At 44.5% G+C, this 22,067-nt stretch overlaps 1 protein-coding gene and 1 long non-coding RNA gene across 12 annotated transcripts in view; one reads left to right on the forward strand and one right to left on the reverse strand.

Moving 5' to 3' along the window:
- MCRIP1 (MAPK regulated corepressor interacting protein 1) overlaps window positions 1-22,067 on the reverse strand; it is a 91,026-nt gene that overhangs the window by 61,731 nt on the left and 7,228 nt on the right. For 2 of the 11 annotated variants that reach the window (XR_014788247.1, XR_014788246.1), the window contains exons 6-7: window positions 6,739-6,932; window positions 127-3,696 (exon numbers count right to left, since the gene is read on the reverse strand). The exons of 3 other annotated variants lie outside the window; for them this stretch is intronic. The gene's annotated coding sequence lies outside the window, so the exon portion shown is untranslated. Of the gene's footprint in view, window positions 1-117; window positions 3,697-6,738; window positions 6,933-11,724; window positions 12,806-22,067 lie in introns of those variants that run through there. 6 more of the 11 variants (XM_084837813.1, XM_084837809.1, XR_014788249.1 and 3 more) reach the window with 5 other exon arrangements.
- Window positions 13,579-17,857, forward strand: LOC146353970 (uncharacterized). Its single transcript, XR_014788250.1, has 3 exons — window positions 13,579-13,723; window positions 15,590-15,689; window positions 17,540-17,857. It is a non-coding gene; the product is annotated as an uncharacterized LOC146353970 (long non-coding RNA).

Raw genomic sequence — 22,067 nt, forward strand, 5'->3', positions numbered from 1 at the left:
AGTTCAAACCTTTTCTTCCTAAGTCAGTTTGAGAGAGATTTAGCTATAAAAACAATTCCATCAACCTATGTGGGTCCCAGTTTCAACCCATCATCACACAGTTATCAGACAGAAACTCCACTTTTTGCAGATTTTATTACATGGAAGAACAAGTTAACTTTCCAGTTGGCAACTACTAAAACTAAGCTACACAAAACTAAACAAGTGGGGGAGAAAGGATAATTGGACAAACCTTGCAGGCTACCCTGAGCTCCTCAAGCCACTCAGAGACACTTGGCAGCCACGAAAGAGTTGTCTGCATGAGGCTGTCTGCATATCCTCCCCTAGTAGTACTGCTTTAATAATATAGTGGTCAGTTTTTGATACTTGTACCAGATAAACCTATTTAGTAAATGTATCTGTTTTGCAAAGGGCACTGCATCACACTTGTGTAGCAGCACAGGAATCAAAGAATTACATCCCAACCTCTCCTGCCATATCACAGAGTATGCTGGATGTTACACTCCAGCATAACACAGTGTCAGCTCACTTGCAGCAGGAGAAATGCTGGAAGCAGCACCAAAATCCCAAAGAAATGTCTGGCCTTACAGCTTGGCCCAGGTACATGCCAACGTGTACAGGCATGATGACCTGGCCCCAACTAGTGCCGACGCTGTCTTTCCAGCAGACCCTTGCTTCTCTCTCTCTCTCTCTCTAGACAGAAATTACTGGCAGGCTGAGAAAGGAGAACTGCAGCAGAGGCAGATGAAGATCATTCCCAGTTCTGGATTCTCTTCACTGTTTACCTTGATTCCTCTTTCCATGTCACCATACCTATTTCCCTCTGGAAGATGTTGGAAGGCACCAGTTTGGTCTCCCTTTACTTCAGTTTCTGTCCCAAGACCTGGCTAGAGGCAATTGTTCTGAACTCAGAATCGCTTCCCAAATAAGCCACTGATGCCTGAGGTTAATTTAGGCTTCAGCTTTAGCTAGCTTGGCCTTGCCCTTACATGCTGGACACCTATAAGCTAGAGAAAAGGGGACCCTGAGCTTTCAGCCCCATAATGCCCCCATCGTCTTAAATTATTTGCTGTTTTCTGTACAAGCTCAGAATGTACAAAGCGGGAAAGGAGAATAATCACCCAGAGATTAGGCGGGCAAGTGGACTGAAAAGAGAGGGGAAACATCACAGCAATATTTGTCTGGTTTATTGTTTTTCTATCCCTCTAAGGTCCAAGGGCAGGTGAGGATGGACACAAGGGCCACAGCAGCCATCTGTTCATGGGCTTGTGATGAGCAAGGGGCACAGACAAAGCTGCTGTCTCCCCCTCCCTGCAAGGGAGCTGCTGCCGTCACTGGGCGCCTCTGGCTGAGATAATGAGCCTAATTGAAGCAAATTGCTGGAGCTCAGAGGCACTTTATGAGAAGGTAAATATGGTTGGCGGGCCAGGCACTTGGTATGGATATCTCATTCTCGGAGTTGTCACAGTATAACTTTCAGTAGCGACACCCAAGGAGGAACCATTGTACCTGCCCTCTCTAAGAGATTTGGCTCTTCCCACCAACCAGATACCCCATTCCCCAAGGGCCTTCCCTCCCAGAAACACTGCATTCTCACAATGCCAAAGTGTACCTCATTTTCAATCTTCATTCCAAATCTTTCCTACCAGTGTTGCTTATGAAATACTCCTGGGTGGTTGTACTGACGTTTCTTGGATTGCTTATAATTCTGAAGGCTACAGCCCCTTATGTCAGGGTCCTTCAGAAACACAATGGTGTCCAGTATCTATGTGCCAGACCTAATGCCAGCCTACAGGCAGAAAAGGAAGCCATAAGCTCTCTATCCAATAAAGCTATTTCTGTGTTTCTGTTGCCTTCAGAGAGACTGAGGAATTCCTGCACTAGGGTCCACAGCTACCATACAGTAGGGAGAAATCATACACCAGTTTTGTGGCCTTGAAGATCCAGGAGAAGCAATGATGGACTTGCATATGACCTGTCTCTAGCCGATGTTCTAAGGCTGTGGTGGGTGGACTATGTATGTCATGGTGGAACTTCAAGTAGGATGTTTCAGGCAAGCATCATAGTACCAGCCCATAGCCAAGAGGGTTGCACCAGTAAGAGCCCAGGGAAACGGACTTTTAATCTTGGCTGATGTGAATCCACAGTACTATTGCCTATGGTTGGCTACTAGGTGCTTAATCCTGCAGCAGCCAGACCAGATAGGTGGGCAATTGCACTCCTGGCAGCAACAGTGCATAGCTGACACAAATTGCCCCTATCCTCCATGCCCACCCCATGTAATTGTGCCTAATGCAGGGAGCCGTGTCTCAGTTGACACACTGAGTTGAGCAGGCAGGATACATTACAGCCCAGAGAGCACAGCACCCTAGGCACTCCTGCCTGTCATGTGGGTGATGCTGTGACTCTCACAGCCACTTAGTGACAGTCTCCAAGCACAGACAGAACCTTACATAATGGCCCAATTTGGGACAATTTCATGATCCAGATCCTGGAGCCCAGGGAGTAGGCAGGCATAGACCCCAACCACAACAGAGGAGGGTACAAGCAGACATTCCTGCCCATTCCTTGCATGGAATGCTTTGGCCTTTTCAACCAATGTCCATGATGCATAGCTCTGGCCTAAGGTGTCGTGAGCTTGGCCCAGAAAGCTGCTCCTTTGGAAAGATGGAAGCTGATGCCATTCCCCCACCCCACTTAACATGGGCTGTTCCCATGACCCATAAAGTGTGCCTTGTACCCAGTATCAACTACCATACCATCAGGATCACCCAGGGCTACTCCCCAAACAAACTGTGCCAGCCCAACCTCAATAAATCCCCCACTAGCTCCTCTTATTGCGGCCTGCACTTCCTAGCAAAGTTAGGCCCATTCAGCAAAATCCATTTTCATCAATTCCCTATCAAGGCCTACAGCGCTAAGACCAGAGGGTATCTGGGTGCGCAGTGCAAAGCAGTTTCCTGGGCCCAACTGTACTCTTTGCTCCTCCAGCACTCCTGGGCTCCATGCACCACAGCACAGGGCAGAAGGTCAAATGCGCTGACATTTTCTTTCCGCAATAAAGGACAGTGGCACACGTCATCTGTGAAGGATGGGCTTTTATGGTAGCAGGGGATGCAGTGACAGGGATTATACTAGCCAGACAGGGATTTGAATTCTTCAGGAGAAATGAGTTGCTTGGTGGTGGGCATAGGCATCACTAAACCCTGGGACACAGCAGTGGGTTATCACAGACATTCTAAGTACACGGTGATCATCTCTGCATAAGCACAGGTGAGCAGCCTGTAATCTTGGAGAAGGAACACTATTCAGCCAGGGCATCATACATTTCCCTGAACACCACAGTAATGAAGTCTAGACCTAGGGGAGTACTTCTTATGGAGATGGGTCTGTAACATTAGCAACCAAACTGCACAGATGACAGGACCGGTACTATCATTCCTTTGCCAAGGATGCAGCTACTGAGTAGCAGGACCATCACTTTTGTCTTATATAGGACTGAATGTTTATAATCAGCAGGCCTTACGCTAGCCCAGCATGCAGATCTCTAGGGGTGCTTCCAGATGAGTCTTTTGTGGCACCATCACCCAGCCCCATTCATGGAATTTTGCAGGGGTTCCAGATGATGATAATCTTCTCATAATCCTCCCATGTTTTCCCACCACTTCTTCTGTCCTGTTTCTTATCTCAGAAAATCTGTTAAGTAAAAAAAGACAGAATAGCTGCACACAGCGCCTTCAGGTTGTTAGTGCTACCAGCCCTCTGTCTGAAAGCACCTTAGATCTCCTTATGACAGGATGGGAGAAACCTCTTCATTTATGGATCGGGTTAAAAGACAGGAAGCAACAGGCTGAGATAAGTGAAATGTTTTCACAAGGAAAAAAAGTAAGCCTCAGGGTCTCCCCATTAATGATCTGGAACTGGGAATGATATGGAGTTTGCAAAACTGTCAAACAATAAGTTGATCTAACATAATGAAGCTCAAAAATGGCTGTGATAGACTTATACACACATCTTGTAGATTAAAATGTCTTGTAAGAAATACTGCAGTAAAATTCAAGGTTAAGAATCACAGGTGTTGGATTCCAAAATAATGGAGAAGTATCATGTAGAAAAGGCACCTGATTACCCTTCAGTAAGCAATGTTATCTGCAAAACATCAACCTGATGTACTACACAGTCATCAAAAAGGCAAGCCATGTCAGGAACTATTAGGGGGAAACGATACAACATAAACCAGAAAATATTGCAATGTCACACAACAAATTTGGGGCGTCAGCCTAATTTGAATAATGTGCTGTCTTCACCCTACCTTAAGAGGCTGCTGATCCATCACAGAAGAACCGAAGAAGTTGCAGTGAAGCATTACCAAATGTTTTGGTGTGACAGGGGAAATGGATGTGAGGACAGGCTTATACCACAATCCAGTAAATGCCTACTCAGAAATAAGCCTCATAAAGTTCAATGGGACTTACACTCCCACATAGGTATAGATAGGATTGTAGGCTAAAACTGTTGTGAGCCAATTCTAAACGCCTTACCACCAGTTTCAATGGAATTAGCTTTCCAGTTATTTAAGATGAGGTGGTTCAGTCCTTAAGTCAATAGGCTCAGTGCTTCAGCACAGGACTGCATCCACCCAGACGCTACAGTAAGCCCTTCGTCAACAACTAGTGTTACTGGAAGGTTACATTTATTTGTCTTATTGTAATGCCACCCTTCCTCCAGAAACTTAGGATGATGTACATGGAGATTACCTTATTTTATCCTCCAAACAATCCTGTGAGGAAGGTTAAACTGGGAGAAACTGACTGGCCCAGGATCATTTAGTGAGCTTCATAACGCAGCAGGGATTTGAACCCAGGTATTATTGGTATAAAGTAAAGCACAGTCTATCTATTACACCACGCTGGCTCTCCAGGAGGAATGGCAGCAGGGAAGTGTCCCACCTTACTCCGAAGTGAATTGCTCGCTAGGCCCATAGCCATAGGTGACATTCCCTACGTTTGCACACTTGCCTCTGAGCAACTAGGGGGCAGCATAATACCCCTTGGAAGCAGGTCAGATTTGGCCCTGATCCCTCTCAAACACTTACAGTCAACCCAGATATGATATGAGGTTCCATGACTCTCTTCCATGGTGAGTTTTTGTGGTTGTTTTAAATGGAAAGCAGCCGTAGAAGGCAGCAATCAGGAGTGGATTGGAGTGGGGTGAGACTTCTCTTTCTTCTGATACTGTTTGTCCACTAAAAATCAGAGGCACACACACCAAGCTGCTTTGCCTCCCATAAAAGATACAGGGACCCCATTTCCCCCTCTTCCCAATCAGGAGAAAAATAGTTCAGATTATCTGTAATGCAGGCAGTTTCATTCTTGCACTGTTTGAACTCACACTAATTATAGTACATTTGCCTTTGGTAATCCCAAATCTGAGATTTCACCCCCACTGTGATGGTATCTGCATTCCTCAGGTTACATAGGAAAACCCTTTCCCATCTCTGGGTATGTGTGGTCAGGGTTTACTTTTATGATGCTCTCATAGATCACTCTTTTAAAAAAATATCTGGAGAGAAATGTACAATTGTCCTCTCCAACCTTGTTAACACAGTACTGTTGCCCCACATTCATTCTGTACTTGTAAGAATAGACAAAGCAGAATGGGAGAAGCAAGAGAAGGTACAAGGACAGATACCTACACACAACAAGTATAAAGATGAAATCCTAGGGGTTAACTCCAGACATCTATCCAGCTATTTTTGCATTATACTAAGTTAAACCAGACAAATCAGCCACTGTTCAGTGCAACACAATCTGAACCAGACCATCAGACTCCAAACATGCCTATGTTGTTGTTGTTCAGTCGTTCAGTCGTGTCCGACTCTTCGTGACCCCATGGACCATAGCACGCCAGGCCTTCCTGTCCTGCGCTCTCTCCCGGAGCGTGCTCAGGTTCATATTCATTGCATCGGTGATGCTATCTAGCCATCTCATCCTCTGCCGTCCCCTTCTCCTTTTGCCTTCAGTCTTTCCCAGCATCAGGGTCCTATGCCAGTTACCAAATCCTTCAGCACAGAGCATGCAGTCAAATGTGTTACATCTACTTCAGCTCAGCACTAATAGCAATATTACAATTAAAGGCTTGGATTAAGGGAATGATTATCAGTGGCTATTAGCCAAGTGTGTCATCAGAAATGAGTCAGACCAATGAGCAGCTCATTTCCAAGAACAACCTGTTCCAGATGGTACAGAGGAAGTACTTATCAACACAGGTTGTTAATAGAATTCCTACTGATTACACCCAGCTTCTGCTAACTGTATGCATTTCAAAAGGGGCCTTATGGCTTGGCCATCTTAGCAAATAAAAACCCCCTGATATCTCTATTCTCCTTGAAATTGTTCACTGCTTTTAGGAGACCATTCCTACATCCCATGACCATGAGGTCCACCAGTCAGCTATGTGGGTTGCTCAGAAGGGTTTCTCAGGCTGTATCATACCAAACTGCCCTAGCTTAATAGCCACTGTGGTGACATAGTTAGAGTGTTGGATATGAATATGACAAGTCCAGAACCAAATGCTTGCTCAGCCACAAAGCTTGCTGAGTAGCCTTTGCTACTCACTTTTTCTCTGCCTTACAGAGGGCAGGGACTTTAGAATGGAGTCATGTGACTGACTGGAGCAAGCTGGGATTGTTGTCAATTACCTGTGTGACCTTCAGTTGCTTCAGCTCTTTTTACTTACTTTTGGAGCTGAGAGGTTATCAGGACGGCTCATCGTGGGTAGCAAGTCACTGCCAAAAGGCAGAACCCAAAAGATAAGGTTGTCCCTTAGGGTATCCACAAAGGCAAGGGCAGCACTCTTTTTAAACAACAACTAGAAGGGTTTGTATGTCTTTTCCTGGATGAGAGACCCGGGCATACTCTTTGGCTTGATTCCTGTATGACATTTGGGGGAAAGCAGAGGAAAGGTTCTTGTTGTGGTTCTTGTCACAAGGCTATAATATTATGTTCTATCATTATATTACAACATTCTGTGTTGGTTTGCAACACATACTTAATTTCTTTAGCATTTTTATTGTTTAATATCTTAACTGCTGTAGCACTTTATTGGATTGGTATGGGCTATTTTTGACCACTATACTGCTTTTGCATCCTACTCTTTGGGCACTTCACTGACTAGCACTTTATTACTTTTGCTGTTATTGCTTCTATAGTTTACAGACTGCACTTTATGGATAACAGTGTTTTGAGATCTGATGGTTTAAAATATTTTAATCTTCTGTATTTTAACTCTTTGACTATATCTTAATCAACCAGTTGTATTATTATTATGTGCTTGGACAGTGAGGTCTTTGCGAGGGGAGGGCATGGCACACCCATTTTAGTAGTCATGGGCAGCAGGAGGTATGGTACCAGGAATTGGAAAAGCTAGTTGAAGGGAAAAAGGGGTAGTCAGCTGTCAACACTACTGGTCCTTCCCCCAGCCAGAGGATTTGGGATTGGCCTGTCAACTTGCCCTCTGCATCCTTGCAGTGCTCCTTTTGAGTGCCAGGATCAGTCTATAATAGAACATCAAATATTCTATCCATAATATAATCATCAATTATGATGAAATAATCATAGGTGAGGGGGACAACCTGGTGTGCATCACTGAGACCTGGGTGGATAAAGTGGGAAATGCAGATCTATCCCAGCTTTGTCTGTCCGCTTGGGTATGTGGTACAGCACCAACACAGGCTACAGGGCCATTCATTCCACTTCTATACCACCCAACAGCCAAAGCTCTCTAGGTAGTTTACAGCATTATAAAACATAATATAAACACTTTCACATTCAAGAATTTAAAACAGCTTAAAAGCAAGTTAAAAACTATTAATAATAAAACTACCAGGACCTGATAAAAAGCTAAAACATCCCATCATATGCTGTCAAATGCCTGGAAATCCAGGAAAGTCTTAAATTGGCACCAAAAAGAGCCAGTGTGGTGTAGTGGTTAGAGTGTTGGTGTAGGAACTAGGAGATCTGAGTTCTAGTCCCAACTCGGCCAAGTCCCCACTCGGCCATGGCCAGTGGCCAAGGAAGCCACTGGGTGGCTTTGGGCCATTCACAGACTCTCAGCCCAACCTACCTCACAGAATTGTTGTTGTGAGGATAAAATGGAGAGGAGGTGCTGCCTTGGGTTCCTTGGAGGAAAAAAGGTGGTATATAAATACAATAACTAAAATAAATAAATGCAATAAAAGGATGGCAATGTTGATGCCACATGGGCCTCACTGGAAAGAGCATTCCACAGGCGAGGGCCACCACTGAGGAGGCCCGAGAAGGAGGGCCTCAGATGCTGATTGTAATGTCATGAAGGGAGAGTTGCTGTCAATTATAAGGAATCCATCTCCCTGAGAGGAGGCCACTTTGTTCATGCACTGGATATTAGTGTTTGTATCTGGTGGTGGCCAGAAAGGCCAGGGATTCTGCTGGTGTACCGGCCACCCCACTGCCTATTAGACTCCCTATCTGAGCTGACTGAGGTGGTCTCAGGTGTGGTGTTGCAAAACCCAAGGCCCCTTGTCCCGTGGGATTTCCATATTACCATAGGAGCCTCTTAGGAATGCTTATTCAGGACTTCATGGTGGTCATGACAACCATGGGGCTATCTCAGTACATCATCAGGCAAACATATCTTGCAGAACACAAACCTGACCTAGGATTTTTGGATGAAAGTGTAGGTTATACATTCTTAAAATAAAATAATGTTCCACCGTGGATTGAATTTTTAAAATGCAGAACGGCAAGACCTGCAGGGGAATTCACCCATGATGGCTTGCCATTACATGCAAACCAGGTTAGTACCTGGTCAACTTAAGCATAAGGAAGTATGGGCCAGAATAATTCACATTTTCTACTCCAGTGCAGCTGTAAGGACATCTTCATATTTTGAGAATGGTCCTTGTGCATTAGTTAACTCGCTCACCAGACCACTTCCTTTGATCTCCTCTTGCACAGTCAGAGTCAAAAAACAATTCATGATTTCTAGCACTTTCCCTCCACTCACTCACTGAGGTGGATAATTGGAAAACAGGTGAAACCACAATAAACATAGACTGAAGTTGGTTTTGCTTAGCTTAGAAAAGACTAAGAGGTGACTTTTGAGCATGGATGAAAGAAAAAGCAAAACTCAGATGTATATCCAATAAAAGCACATATATAGTGGTTATTATTTAGACACTAAAAACTCAAACATAACTTTGTCTTTCAATCCGAGAAATTCCCTCCAGATTATTCTGTGCATTTGTGGAGGTGGCATACTGTTTGTTTCTGTTATCAATAAATTTGGTTATCAATCAATAAATTGATGCCATGTTTCTTTAAAGTATTCTTAAAAATACTTAAAGTATTTGACTAAGAAGACTGGATTGGTCTTCAACTATCTGGAGGGCTGCTTTAAGGACAGGAATTGCTACTCTCCTTGTTGACAGTAGATGACAAATAAAGGGCTCAGACAGCAACCAAGGCCCCATCTACATGAGCCTTTTACTCTGGGGCGGCTACTTGGTACAGCTGACAGTTGCCACTTCGCAGCTGTCCATGGTTTTCTCCTGGAAAATGCGGATTTCCAAGGAGGTGTTTTGCTGCGATGTTTTTCATTTGCTGTGGGTTTCCCCACGGTTGCAAGCCATGTGTCCCTTCCCCAAACCAACTTCGTATTTTGCAGTGGACGTGTTGTAGGCGTGTGTAGTGTTTGCGTCACTCTGTGACACCCCTTTACTCCCCGTCCCTTTGCAGCTGGGAAGTTACAGAGGCACAGAGAGGCATTTTCATTTATTTAATCACACTTTCGCACATTTTTGCGGCTTCGTATCTTTGCAATGGTTGCATTTGGACTCAGTGCCCAAGGGCCGGGGGGGTCTTTGGGGAGGACCAACTTCGCTCCGGCTACCATTTCGGAGCAATGGGTAGGCACGTACCGCTCACACTTCTGAATGCAAACTATCGTGAGAGTCTCAGGCTGGGGAACTGACAAACAGATGGCATGGAAATGAAGGAGCACAGAATACTCACTTTTCACCTAACGAGGGACAGACAGACACAACAGAACCCCTAAAATACAAAGCAGCCACTGAAGTGTCACACCCCCACGCTCACGGGCCTGCACTGCTGTGCATTAAAGTGTAATGGCAAAAAAAAGAGGGCACAGCGGAGTCTGTTAGGGTAGCTCATAGTAAATCGTGATTGTATCCCAGCAGAAGCTAATTCGAAGCTGAAATGCTACGCAGTTGTGACGGGTGAAGAGTGAAAGTGGTGCCATGTAGACGGGGCCCAAGATGATTTATACAAGATGTTAGGAAGAATATTCTAATTAGGACAACTAGACATTTTTGCTAGGACCGTGCATAGACTCTCTGGCATGGAGGTCCAATTCACATATACCTCTATAGGGTCATTGCTGCCTCCCCATGGTCAGGACCTCACACTGGGTCAGTAGCATGTGAAACTAAGAACCATGGGTGCTTCCAGACAGAGGGCTTCTAGCACTACTAATCAGAAGGCATTGTGCAGCAATTCCGTCTATTTTTCTTTAACGGATTTTCTGCAGCAAGGAAAAAAGATGGAAGTGGTGGCAAAACATGAGTGTTATGAGTGGAAGTCTTCTTCCTCTAGATCAGTGGTCTCCAAAGCGGGGTGCGCGCAGCCCAGGGGGTGCACAAGACAGTTTATTTCATTTATTGATTTACAATATTTATATACTGCTCCACTTCAGAAGATTTTGGAGCGGTGAACATGGTAAACGAATAAAACAATCCACTGGGGTGGGTGAGCTGCCTCCCGTTGCTCCTGTGAGCTGGCGTTGTGTGCAAGGAGGGTGGCAGCAGTGGTGGCGGCTGAAGTATAGCAATGACGTGTGCACAGTTAAGTGGATTTACAGGTTATATTAATGATTATTTTTTAAGTGAGAGCAAAAGGTTTTTTTGTACCATTAATAAATAAAATTTAATTTTTATTTTTTGTCTTAAGTTTCATAATTTTTTTTAAAAAATTATTGCATTTCTATACTGCCCCATAGCCAAAGCTCTCTGGGAAGTTTACAGAAGTTAAATCGTTAAATACAATATAAAAAGTTTAAAAAGCTGGAAGGACATTAACCCTTCCCATTCTCCTTTCACAGAATAAAGCCAAGAAGGAAGTGGTCACATTTCTCTCAGCTTCCATCCTGCCAAAGGAGAGTGGGAAGGGTTAATTGCCCAGGAGGAGCTAATCCTTTCTGCTCTACTTTGGCAGACTGAGGCTGAGAAGAGAGCCTGTTTGCTTTCCTCTCAGCTGCCATTCTGCCAAAGAAGAGCGAGGAGGAGATTAACCCTTCCCACTCTCCTTTCGAAGCTGAGAAGGAAGCAGGCACTTTCCTCTCAGTTTCCATCCTGCCAAAGGAGAGCGAGAAGGATTAACAGCCCAGGACAAGCCACCAGTAGGCAAAGGAGTGGGGACTCTGCGCAGGGTGCGGGGCTGGCGACCAGGACTCCTGGCTCTGGGGCAGGCAGGAGCCTGGCCAAGCATGCCTTTCCCCTCCTTACAAGGAGAACTTCCCCTCCTTGCAAGTTGACAGTGGTGCCCTTGCTCAATCAGCAGCAACAACGTGTGCACAGTTAAGTGGATTTACAGGTTATATTAATGATTCTTTTTAAGTGAGAGCAAAAAGTTTTTTTGTACCGTTAATAAATAAAATTAAAAATATTTTAAACTATTGTTTATTTCATCTTTATCTCATCCTGTTTAATTTTTATTTTTGTGTAAGTTTTATAATTTTAAAAAAAAAATTGCATTTCTATACTGCCCCATAGCCAAAGCTCTCTGGGAGGTTTACAGAAGTTAAAACATTAAATACAATATAAAAAGTTTAAAAAGCCATTTACAAAAAAAGCACATAAAAGCACACAGACAATATACACAAACAACATATAATAAAAACAACATTGAACTATCAGTCATAACTAAAGACACATCCAGGACCAATTAAAACTCATCATGTGCTGCCAAATGCCTGGGAAAAGAGATGGGTCTTAACCCATCTCTGAAATGATAATACTGTTGGCACCAGGCGGACTTCATCAGGGAGCTTGTTTCACAGATGGGGGGCACCACTGAGAAGGCCCTCTCCCTCACTGCTGCCTTCCAAACTTCTCTTGGAGGAGGCACTAGGAGGGCCTTAGATACTGAATGTAGCGTATGGGTAGGTTCATTTTGGGAGAGGCGTGCCGTCAGGTATTGCGGTCCCAAGCTGTGTAGGGCTTTATAGATTTAAACCAGCACCTTGAATTGAGCTCGGAAGCATATAGGCAGCCGGTGCAAGTGGGCCAGAGTCAGTCTTATATGTTCGGACTTTCTTGTCCCTGTTAGCAATCTGGTTGCTGCATTTTGCATGAGCTGCAGCTTCTGAACCATCTTCAAAGGCAGCCCCATGTAGAGTGCATTGCAGTAATCTAACTAGGAGGTTACCAGAGCACAGACAGCTGAAGCCAGATTATCCCTATCCAGATGTGAGCGTAGCTGGGCCACCAACTGAAAATGGTACAAGGTCCTCCATGCCACTGAGGCCACCTGAGCCGCAAGTGACAAAGATGGTTCCAGGAGGACCCTCAAGCTACGAACCTCCTCCTTCAGGGGGAGTACAACCCCATCTAGAACAGGTTGAACACCCTCCATTCGGTCAGCAGAACCACCCACTGACAGCATCTCAGTCTTGTTTGGATTGAGTTAATTAGCCTTCATCCAGTCCATTGTTGCAGCCAGGCACTGACTCAGCACATCCACAGCCTCACCTGAAGATGAAAAGGAGAAATAGAGCTGTGTGTCATCAGCATACTGATGACAACGCACTCCAAAACTCTGTATGACTGCACTCAACCATTTCATGTAGATGTTGAAGGGCATGGGGGACAAAACTGACCCCTTTGGAACCCCATACTGGAGAATCTAGGGGGCCGAGCAATGTTCCCCAAGAACCACCTTCTGGAGCTGACCCTCCAAGTAGGAGCAAAATCACTGCAATGCAGTGCCTCCCACTCCCAGGTCAGAGAGCCATCCCAGAAGGATACCATGGTCGATGGTACCAAAAGCCACCGAGGGATCAAGGAGAATCAAAAGGGTCACAATCCCCCTCTTTCTCCTGACATAGGTCATCATACAGGGGACCAAGGCTGTTTCTGTGCTAAAACCTGGCCTGAACCTCGATTGAAATGGATCCAGATAATCAGTTTCATCCAAGAGTGCCTGGAGCTGGTTGGCAACCACTCGCTCAAGTACCTTGCCCAGGAATGGAACATTTGCAACCGGCCTATTATTAAGGTTTTCCAGGTCTAAGGCGACTTTCTTCCGGAGTGGTCTCACCACCGCCTCTTTCAGGCAGCCTGGGACCACTCCCTCTCGAGAGGCATTAATCACCTCCCTAGCCCAGGCGACTGTTTCCTCCTTGCTAGCTTTTATTAGCCAAGAAAGGCAAGGATCCAATATGGAAGTGGTTGTACAAACCAGTCCAAGCACCTTGGCCACATCCTCGTGCTATACCAACTGAAACTCATCCAAGAAAAGAGACAGAGACCATGCAGCTGTGAGCCCTGCAGGACATGGACCCTGTTTCTCTGCCTAGCTCTTTCCACCTGGCCTGTGAGGGCAGGGCCCCACCCTGACTCCAGCTGTAAAGGCTGCCTGCTGCTGGAGGTGCCAGAGACCACCTAACTGTGAGTGCTTCAGGACCTGGACCCTGTTCCTCTGCCTGACTTTCTGGTGGTCTGAGTATGTGCCTGGGAGGGAGGATATTGGGTTAATTGGGGGGACCCAAGGGGAGGCCAATCAGTGTAGTGATGGGTAGAGGGAGTTATAGTGGTGTAAGGAGGCCTTGCCAAGAAAGGGGAACAGTTAATGGCCGTGCTGTGTTCCGGTCCTCCCTGCACCCGCAGGTTTGGTGGTTGCCCTATCAGCCTGCCTTCCGGTCTCTGGCTGCTGCTTTTAAATGCCAGATCGGTTGAGAGTAAGGCCCCCCTTATCCATGACTTAAGAGTAGATGAAGTGGATGATCTGGCATGTATAACCAAGACCTGGGTGGGTGAGCAGGGAGGTGTCAGTCTCTCCAAGCTATGCCCACTGGGGTACTTGGTCCAGCATCAGGGAAGGCTTGAAGGCTTGGAAGGGGGTGTTGCTGTGGTCTATAGGAATTCTCTGCAAGCTCTCTGTCCATGTGACTACTGGTCTGGAGTGTTTGCACCTTGTGTTGGGTCAGTGGGACAGATTAGATATTCTGTTGGTGTACCACCCACCCCGCTGCTCAACAGACTCCCTAGGTGAGCTGATGGAGGTGGTCTCAGGTGTGCTGCCAAGATCCCCCAGACTGTAGGTTCTGGGGGATGTCAACATTCACGCTGAAGGCAACTTGTCTGGGGCAGCTCAGGATTTCATGGCCTCCATGACAGCCATGGGACTGTTCCAACATGTCATTGGCTGAACACATGTAGCAGGGCATACTCTAGACCTGGTTTTCTCAACTGGACATGGAGTTGGTGATCTGAAAGTGGGGGACTTCCCTTTGTCCCGGTCAGATCACCGCCTGCTGAGGTTTAGACTTACAGCTTTTCAGATGGTCCTATTAAGGACCACCTATAAAATGGTCCGCCCCTGGAGGCTAATGGATCCAGATGGTTTCCAGAGGGCTCTGGGGTGGGGGTTCTGGCTGATATGGCTGGTGCTCCTGTTGAAGTCCTGGTTGATCTGTGGAATGTAGAAATAACCCGGGCAGTTGACACGAGTGCTCCTGAGCACTCTACTCCAGAGTAGAGCTCGTACAGCTCCGTGGTATACACCGGAGATGAGAGTGATGAAACAAAATAAGAGACAGCTTGAGTGCAGGTGGAGAAAAACTCCTGGTGGATGGAATCGAACCCTGATGCGTGCCTATGGCCAGGTATATTCAAAGGCAGTGAGAGCGGCAAGGAAAATATATTTCACTGCCTCTATTCAGTCGTCCATATGCTGCCCAGCGGAGCTTTTTAGAGTTGTCTGGGGCCTTCTACATTCTGGCCCTAAGGACACTTGCATCCGCCGGGGCTTAGATTCCGGTATTACTGCAGGTGACTCTGGTGAGGTATCCAGAGCAGTCTTGTACATTACTATAGTACAGTAGTACATGTATATGATTTATAAATAAATATACATATATTGGGGTGCATGCTCAAAATTTTAGGGGTGCGCGATCAAAAACGTTTGGAGACTCACTGCTCTAGACTCTCATAAAATTCTGTGAATGAGGCAGGGCAATGGCATGATAAAAATGGCATGTCTGGAACCTCCCCATGTATGTGGCAGATTACATGTTACTTCCCATACCACTAAGTCCCATTTCACTGCTTTCAATGCAATGTATTATCTAACTGTTTGTGCCCTTCAAAAAATAATCATTATTTTTTACAAGCTGTGAAATTTTTAGTTAAAATACAGTTCTTCCTCTTACAATTACCAGCCTTTATTTGCATTTCAAGAACATCCTTAGGGGGTTGGGATTATTTTAAAATATTGCATTGCATTTGCATACAGCCAAACACTATTCCTTTCAGACACTGTTAACTTGGCTGGGGTATGAAAAACTATTTTTCAAAAGGGAAAAATCACTGTGGGATTGCAAAGCAAGCAGGAACATCCACAGAGAGAACCACGGTAAGAGATAAGAATTCTCTTCATTAAAGATAGGTGAGCAGACAGAAAAAAATAAAAGATACTGTAAACAGTGTAAGGAATAAACACTGTGAGGAAAAATGGAAGGGGCTGAAAAAAGACTTGCCCAAATGGTAATTTCTGGTGTTAAGAGACAAGACTAGTACCTATTATGGAACAGTCATTTAGTACAAGAACTCAGAGCACCTCAAGTCAGGATGGCGAGACCCAATAATAAATACAAACTGCACAAGCTACTGGTATTTTCTAGAACAAATAATGCAAGGCTAGGCTGGCGCAAGACTATAAGCATCACTAAGTAATGCTTTTAGTTACTCTATTTGAAGAGTTTTGGATTGGGGAGACTGAGGTTCAAGTCCCCATTCAACTGTGAAGCTCACTGGGAGACATTGAGCCAGTCATCATCTCTCAGCCCTAGCCTACTCCACAGGGTTGTTTTGAGGATAAAATGTGTGTGTGTGTGTGTGTGTGTGTGTGTAACCATGTACACCATTTTAAGCTCTTTCAAGGAAAGGTGGGTTAGATATGTAAAAAATATCTAACATGATACAATTTAGTTCCCCGTTTTATTTTTTAATTATCATTAACCTACCTCAGCATAAACCATGTACACCTTGGATATTAGGCTATGTTGCAGGTGTCAGTTACTCCTTATGAGCTGCTTACACCAGCTTCAGGACAAAGTACCCTCAATTTCAAATAGCCCTGACATTTATAGGAGTTGATAGATCACAGGGAATAACACCTGTCTATATTAATGCTTCTTGTGAATTTTTCTGATTCTGATCTAGGACAGAATACCAAGCTGGACAGGCCATCAATTTGATCTAGTCTGGCATTGTTTTGTTATTGTGACCTGAATGCCTATTACTTTTCTTACTTAGTTGCCAGCTCACTCCCAAATGAGAAGCAGCCTTCGTCAAATAATTATTAGGGATGTCAGAGAATTCCACCACGGATCTCGGTGAGGCCGAATGCACTGGCATCCCCCGAAATCTGTGGCGGAACGGCCTGCCACCCCCCCCCGCGGATCCCCCCCGGGACGACACTTACCTGGAGCAGATCTTACGGGCGGCAGCAGCTGCGGCGGCGGCAGGGCAGCTGCAGCAGCTGGGCAGCTGCGGCAGCTGGTCTTCCGACCGGCTGCCACCGCCACCATTTGCAGTCTTGTTGCTTTGTTTTTTTGTTTTTTTTTACAAGACGTGATAGGCTACGTAAAGACTTACGTAGCCTATCACGTCTGGTTAAAAAAAACGCGTACGCAAATGGCCGCGGCTACAGCCGCCACCATTTGCGTTCCTTATTTTTGGCCGTCTTAGTCTACGTAAATATTTACGTAGACTAAGACAGCCAAAAATAAGGAATGCAAATGGTGGCGGCCATAGCCGCCGCCATTGCGTATGCGCATTTTTTTTTGGTTTTTTTTTTAAGCCAGACGTGATAGGCTATGTAAGTCTTTATGTAGCCTATCACGGCTGACTACAGGGACGCAAACGGCGGCGGCTATGGCCGCTGCCATTTGCGTCCCTGCTAGTCAGTGGCCAGATGTCTGGCTGCTGGCGGAGCCGGCCAGCGGCTCTGCGGAATCCCTGCGGAGCGGAGCCAGCCGGCCAGGATTCCGGGGGGGAGGCGCAGAGTGCCTCCCCCCCCGCGAGGATTCTGGGGGGAGGGACGGAGCACCTCCCCCCCCCCAGCAGAACCCGCGGAGCCAGGTAAGGGGACTTTCATATATCCCTACTAATTTATTTATGTTTAATTTGTCTCAATACTACCATCTTCTGGCCAGAGCAAGGAATATCTCACATATTTTTATCTAAAATATTTCCCCACAGAGGCACACATCATGGGAGCAGAAGAGCTTTGCATCACATTTTGGCTCCTTTCACTTGACTTCAAGAACAAAACAGGAATGAAATAAGGTTCAGTTTTATGCTACTTTATTTTCAGTCAGACAAACTATTTAAGTTCTGCTGAAGAACAAAGAGGAACGTAGGCCCCGTGTGTTTCTGGAAGGAAGAGATGCAACCTGTTTAGGGCAGTTTCAACCTATCCAGCTGTGATGGAATCCTCTAAATTAATTGTTTTATCAGTTGATGCTTTCCAAGTAGAAATTAAAGTTGGACCATTAAAGACATATGGACTGACACACAAGTTCAGTCTCCTTTTTTGCCTCTCCCTAACCGGACACACATCACCTTATCGCTCTGTTGCAGGCTTTTGGCTGCTGCGTTACAGCCACAAGAACATTTTTCTCCCTAGTTTTCTTTTTATAACTTTTCACTTTATTTTAGCCATGTCCTGCCACTTACTACATACCCTTTTCTGTACGCGTTTTACATACATGAAGAACCTTCACTACAATTCTATCACAAATTATGAGTTCAGGGGACTTCCATATTAAAACTACAAGGCTTGCAGTTGAATTGTGAGAACATCTGACCTACCAAATAGCAAAACAAGGCTTGAGAAAGGTGCCCAAAGTCACCAAACAGATGCGACTTTGATCCATAGATGGATAAAGAGCAACTAGCATGGGGAAATGCGGACATTTCCCTCCCAGGGTGTTTGTTTGGGTACAATAACAATGCCACACCACCTCTTCCTAGGGAATGTACAGAAACTCCATTCTTTGTGCTGGTGAGTCTTTGCTGACAACCCGTTAGGGAACTATTCCATCCCTGCTATGTATTTGCTTCTCAATGAACTCTCTACAGGATTAAAACAAATTATACAATTCATCAATTCTTTTTTAAATTTCCTTAGCTAGGTTTCTTGGCAATGCTCAAACTATTTTTAGAACCTTTTCAAATAACAATTTTACGCATAACAAATGCTCACTAATTACTTCTTTGCTGTGAGATATCCCTGCCCCCAAGCCACCTACAAGCATATTGCATTTTTCTAATACTCAAGCTGCAATATTTTGCTGCTGAGATTAGATTTCCTCTCATCTACCATGACTTTTGCAATAATGAGTACTGTGTAAAATGGACAAATGTGGTGTTGCTGGACTAATATCCATGACATCAATAATGTCAAGTTTCCCCAACCCATCTTACTTTGTGACTTATTATTTTAAGCTTCTTTAGAAGCCGAGTACTCCCCTGTAGTACTTAAGCATAGCAGCATTCGTGAACACTTGTACATGCACACAAAGGCGTCAAACAGCATGGCTACCCTCTTCCAGTTGCAATGGTCTTGATATCATACTTTTTTAGAACCATTTCAACAACTAGCAGTTTCCAATGTTCTCCATATTTAGTTCTTTGAAGACTTTGTGCTTTGCCCACCCCCACACATCCCCCACGCCAGGGGGATGCTTTCCTCCTCTAGCATAGGGCGCAGAACCTCAGGTCTGGGGCTAAATCCAGCCTTCCGGGGCTCCCCAGAAGGCTATGCTCCCTTCCCCCAAGCACTAATCATTTGGTGGTTTCCTGGAGTTTGTGTAGTTTTGTCCCCCATTCTAAGGTCAAAATGCTTCTCCTAAGGCTCAGTTACTGGCCGTAAGAGTTTAAACTAAAATATTTTGGACATTTTAGCCTTGCCACTTTTGCCTTTGGTTCCAACTTCCACTAGAATGTGGCCCCCCAGAGCTTCTCCAAGCTGGAATTTTGGAGAAAATTCAGTCTGAAAGAGGTTCTGCATCCCTGCTCTATGTCAACTGGTACTACACCAGAGGTAGTGTTCACACAAAATCACCATAAAAATCAAGGGATTTTTTTCATCTGGGAAAAAAGCCCTCACTATACCTACAAAGGCTTAAACTTTACAATTTATTTTAACTTAGGAATTCTCACTCTGCCAAGGACTGAGAACCCTCACACTAGAAAAATCTAGGTCACAGAACGCATGGGGGGGAGGGGGAGATCATAAACTACACAGCTGAGGTTCTGAAAATGGGATTGAGTTTCAAGAGATTCATGATGGACATAGGTGACAGGGTTCAATCTTGGTGAAGTGAAGGGAGAAATCCTGCCTCTAGTAAGTATACTTTAGATGGCATTAAATCCTTTGGACCAAAGGAGGAAAACAGATCTTGGTGTATTAATAGATACAGCATCTAAATCCCAGGCCTCATACAGCAACAGCGGTGTGTTGTGCTCCTTCAGAGGTTTGTGTTACCACATTAGTATGGAAAACAGTCACTACAGGTTTCCACAACCATTCCATACTCATATTCATATATATATATATATATATATATATATATATATATATATATGCGATGTGTGACTGTACAAGGCAAAACATTGTGTTCCATAGCAATTCATGTACAAGATCTTCCTTTTCCAGTTCCACGCTCACAATCATTAAAATTGATGAGAATTCCACTGCTCATAAGTATACTTTGAAAGGATGGAGATGGTGTACCACTTCACAACGCTGACTATTTGTGTATGGCAGGCTGGTTAAGAAGTAATAAGCTTATGTCAACTGACCGTGAGTAGGTGCCATCAAGTTCCACAGCACTGTGAATTATGTGAAAACAAGACATGTGCAATCACATAAAACAATCCATAAGTGGAAATCAAATGGCAGAGCAAGCTTAGGGGCAAAATCTAGCCTGCGAAGTCTTACCATCTAGCACTCCAACAGACCTTCTGATCCCAAAGATCCACACACAGTTATGCATCTGACACTTTGTCCCAAGCTTCCACACGAGGAATTTGATGTGGAATTGCCACACTTCTGTCACTCACTGTTTACAGAGCACCTACATGATTTCATCATCCAATCGCTGTCCTCCTGTTTTTCCGTGTTTCTTCCATCTTTTCTCGGTCCTTAGGAAATCGGACTTTTTTTTTTTTAAAAAAAAGAACAGAACAGCAGTGGTATCTCTGCATGTATAGATATCTTTAGCACTAGTCTTTTCCAAGAGGTGTGGTTTTGATGTGTATGGTGATGCAGGGAAACCTACTGGCAACTGGCATACCTTCACTCTTATCTTTCTGGTGGGCACTGTTTCATCAACTATTTTAGTGCCAGATCAACCATTTTTGGCTATACTTTTTAAAAAGTTAAATTATTCACACAATAGTGCTTAAAATGAGTGTTACAGCACTATTTTTAACACATGATTTTAAAAACCCACCCTGCTGCCTCTGCTGCCATTTTAGCACCATTTATTTTTATTTAATCTCAGAATTGTACTTTAGTACAAATCAAATAATCGATGGCAAAGTAAAAGATAAACCGGAGTGGGGTGAAACGAAGGAAAAGAGTACTTAGGTGCACTTACCTTCCCTGCCCATGTAGCCATGTCACACCCACTAATGTGGATTGTAGACAGCAGGATATATACACACAAAAAGCATGATACCCCCGAAGTGTGGAAAGTCAATTGCAATTCCTCTTGTAGTTTAGAGCAGAAAAGCTAGGTGACACCTATCTGGAAGCACTCTGAGACACAGACCAAGAGCTCTTTAATCCCTCTCATAAACAGCAATAAAACCTTAGCAGTATCTTTTATTATGCACCTCAGCTGCTCATTCTCAAGCATAAGAAAAGGTACAGGGAAATGCTAGTAAACAGCTGAGGTGCCTAAAAGAAGAGTCTGTCAAAGCTTGAGTGACTATTCATTCTGTGGGGAGATGTTAAAGAGCCCTTTGGCCATGTCTTGGCTTGTGTGGGAGTTAGTCAATGGGCAGATCTCATGCCGTTGGACCTTCATCCATTGATCAGTAGAAAATATGGGCCACTGTTAAAAATTAGCAGCCAGCCAGGGACAAAGTGAACAACTGTATGGCTGCAACTGCATTTCAAATAAGATTATAGTCTGCAATGTAGAATCTGGCCATTCCATCTTGAGAATTTGAGCTCCTCCATGAGGGGAAAAAGGAAAGAGCAAGTTAACAAAGGAAAACTTGAAAGCAAGTAATTAGAAAACAGGGAGCTCCATTTCCAGGAACTAAAAGTAGGACACCTTAAGTAAGCAAACCAAAATCTATGAAAAACCTAAACCCAGACTCCTTCCCATGGACCACTGATTTAAATATGTATTGCTCACAGCATTTTAAGGCCCAATATTCCTTCTTCAGCCCATAACCAAAGTAGTAGGTTAATAACTTCCAAATTCTAGGAAGTAAAAGATCATAAATGTGAACAGTGCAGCCATAGAATTCTAAACTCCCTGGTTAAATCTATCCTAGGGCTGAGTGATAAAATTATATGTGGGGAAGGCAATGTAACTTTATTTTTATTAGCGATTTTTAGTGAGTTGAACAGATTTTTTTCACACCCCAGCTTAACCCAGGTTTTGAAGATTTTACATGATGTGACATGCTTCTGGTCTGATTCGTATATGCAACTTAAGTGAGAGGCTGCACATATGGATCAGGCTCAATATGGACGCATGTTGGA

This window comes from Heloderma suspectum, chromosome 2 (genome assembly GCF_057233095.1).
Source record: "Heloderma suspectum isolate Gila_16-S chromosome 2, 16-S_ref, whole genome shotgun sequence".
In the NCBI taxonomy this organism is placed as follows: domain Eukaryota; kingdom Metazoa; phylum Chordata; class Lepidosauria; order Squamata; family Helodermatidae; genus Heloderma; species Heloderma suspectum.